We start from the raw sequence: 3,120 nt of genomic DNA on the forward strand, positions 1-3,120 counted from the left end.
GGGTCAGCGGATGTTGGGGGGGGGGGGGGGGGGCATTTTTCTTTTTTGCCGTTGTTCCTAATGTGATGGCACAGGTAACGCACAGTACCCCTGCGAAGCCAGGACACCCCCTCAGCAGTATTTGGTTGCATTTGGGCACTTGCTTTTCCCTGTCAAGGAGTTCCCTGGCAAGGGCAGCGTGTCTGTTATATATTGTATTGTTTTGGCTGCAGTGTGTACGATGCTCAGATAAACATTTCAGTTTAGGCTTCAAATATACACAAATACGTTTTCTCTTCTTTACACGAGACCCGGTCTACCCTGCAGCTCGGCGGCACACCAGCTCCCTGCGGTTCGTGCAGGAGAGGCACCACTGGGCTCCTGCTGCGGCCGGGCATCTGCCTTGCTCTTCATGCGAGCCAAAGTCATGGGCACGAACTAACCCAACCCTTCGAGGGTGGCTAGCTTGGGGCCTCAGCTAGGACCAGAAGCATGGCCATCTGCATCGATCTACTGAATGCTGGTGACTTCAGCAAACACAGGGTTTGGGTTTTTTTCTGAACTAGATCAACTTAGAATGTGGTCTGCTAATTGGATGCATATCCATTGCAGGAATACTCTTCGGGTGGCTTAAGAGTATCGTATCAGTTAGGCTTAAAGCCTGCATCTGGTTTAACTACATAGGTTTTAAGGCAACCTTGGAATTAAAACGAAGCAAGGCTGTGTACAGACAAATGACTTTTTTTTTTTAAGCTAATGCTTAAATAAAGCTGTGGTTTGTGCTGTGATCACTACATGTAACCAAGAGATGGCAGACTGCTGTATCACTGGGGTCTGTTACCACTGAGCTTGCACTGTGCACAGTGCTGAATACACACAGGTTTGGGAAAATGCTTATTTTTAAAGATGGTCTCAAATACTTTACTTGAGCAGAATGCATTTATTGTTCCCTGAAGAGGGACTGTAGTATTTTAGTATGATTATCACCAGCACAATAGCAGTGAAAGGAGCAGACTTGAACACATGCATATAAAAGTGACTATGTCCTAGGAAGAATTAGGTGGGGGGAAAAAAATTTAATTGCATTTATCTTTCTTGGTGACTACTTTTTTTCAAGAGTCAGCTTTCTGACAGTCTTTTCACATGGAGCAATAATTTATGCCATGGAAAATGATGTAGTTTTCTCAATGCGCTAAGAAGTTTCAGAATCCCTCAGAAAAGCAGAGGTGGTGACAGGGGAGCAGCTGGCACCAAGGGGGCTTTGCCTCGGTTTGGCCGTGTCTTGCCGTAGGCTAGGCAGTGGCCGGTGGCGTGAAGATAGCAGAGGTAAGATTGGGCTGGAGGTAACACTGTGCATAGACAAGCTAGAAATTAGAGTGAAGAATTGTCCTGGAGTTTGCCATGGAGTAACTTTTTCTCGGAACCTTCATTATCAGCTATGGATCCTGACTGCATTTGTTTGAAAACAATTCAGTTAATATGTGCCTTGGCAGGCAGCACAAGTCCCTTCCTAACTCCAGCTGTGAATTCTGCAGAGAACACTCAGGAGGCATCTGACAGGGTCTCTTTGTTTGTGGTTGCACAGTAACACCATATTGCTTTCTGGGTGGTTAAAATAATATTTCCTGGTATCTGGGGTACTGTGTTTATCAAACAAGTATAGGAAAAAAAAGCTCATGGTCTCTGATGTTAAAGACTGGCAGTTTTAGAAAAGGTCTCCTTCGATGAACTTTTGACAGTTTTTTGTAACACCTTCTGTCTTCTAAAGCACATGAAGCAAATAGTGCGTTATTTACCAAATGGGTAATTATTGGGTTATTTACTAATGGATAATTAACTGGAAAAAATGAAGCTGAGGTATCTGATCACAGAAAATATTTTATTGCAAATGCTGTGTGCTCCACCACAATGAATACTGCTTTGAATGTATGACAACAGCAAAGAAGATGCATGAAATCACAAGATAAAAAGGGGAAATGGAAACACTTGTTTCTTCCCTCAGAAGCATTAGATCCCCCACTTTCTGGTAATATCTCACTAGAAGCAAGACTGAGGTGAGTCGCTTGTCAAGGGTGAGCTTAAAAGCCAAATAGAAGTAGCCAAGGAATATTGTAAAATTGCTGCAGTGACCGAGATGATAATTCCTGGCCCGAGTGTTGGGATGTTCCTTTTGTGAGCAGTGCATGGCGCAATCGTGAGCCGTGTTGCAGCCTCAGCTTTTGCCTGATAGTCCCATCCCGTTCACCGCAGAAGAGCCTTCCTCTTCAGCTTGCCTGTCTCGCTCGAGTCCCTTCTCCCATCCCATATGTCCAAGACATTACTAAATCTGTTACAGTTTTTCCCTGCAATATTGGAAGTGACTGCCCTTCTCCACACCGGCTCAGCCAGGCTTCGGAGGCCCTGGTCGTCCCCATCCCTGCCGTGTGCCAGCTGCTTGGGGCTTTGCTGCTCCTCCCTGCCCTGCGTCAGGTTTCAGCTCCTTCGTCCGTGTCCCTGCAGAGCAACGCTGCACCCTGGGGCCTCTCCCCGAATCCCGGCCGGTTGCTGCTCCCTCTTTGTCCTGCTCTTTGGTCCCAGCTTTTCTGCAAGAGGATTGCTCACAGAATGTTTTTATTCCTGTCCCCCTAAATACCCATTTCTCCCTTCAGGCCTGCATATGATGAAAAAGATGAAGGAAAGACTGTTGTTGCTGTTTAGCTTACAAAAAAAAAAAATTAGGTTGAGGCTATATTATCAGACAATGTTGACTATTTGGCTACTGAGCTATACAGGGGTCTTGTCTCTTGTGCTGTGTTTGTACAGTGGCATAATGACAGTCTCGGGAGGCTTTTCCATCTGTGCCATTACCTTGCAGAGGCTTGGTAGTCTTCTCCCTGTTGAACATGGTGTCATCTGCTCCTGTGTAGCTGTTCCTGAAAAGGGCTGATTTTAAACTGTAATGGATGCACTTTCTCCTCAAATTATCTCTCAACCACTAAGTCTTTTAACCGCCCCTAAATTTAAAGAAATAGACTATAATACTTCTCAACCCAAGTCACTGGAGTTTTGTATGATGATTAACTAATTCATTTCACTTCTCATTGTAAGTATAACACGATGTCGTGTGAGTACTAGTGGTGATGTATAAAATGCGGCCATCCA

Source organism: Haliaeetus leucocephalus, unplaced genomic scaffold, assembly GCF_000737465.1.
Source record: "Haliaeetus leucocephalus isolate CR32 unplaced genomic scaffold, Haliaeetus_leucocephalus-4.0 Scaffold1014, whole genome shotgun sequence".
Taxonomy (NCBI): domain Eukaryota; kingdom Metazoa; phylum Chordata; class Aves; order Accipitriformes; family Accipitridae; genus Haliaeetus; species Haliaeetus leucocephalus.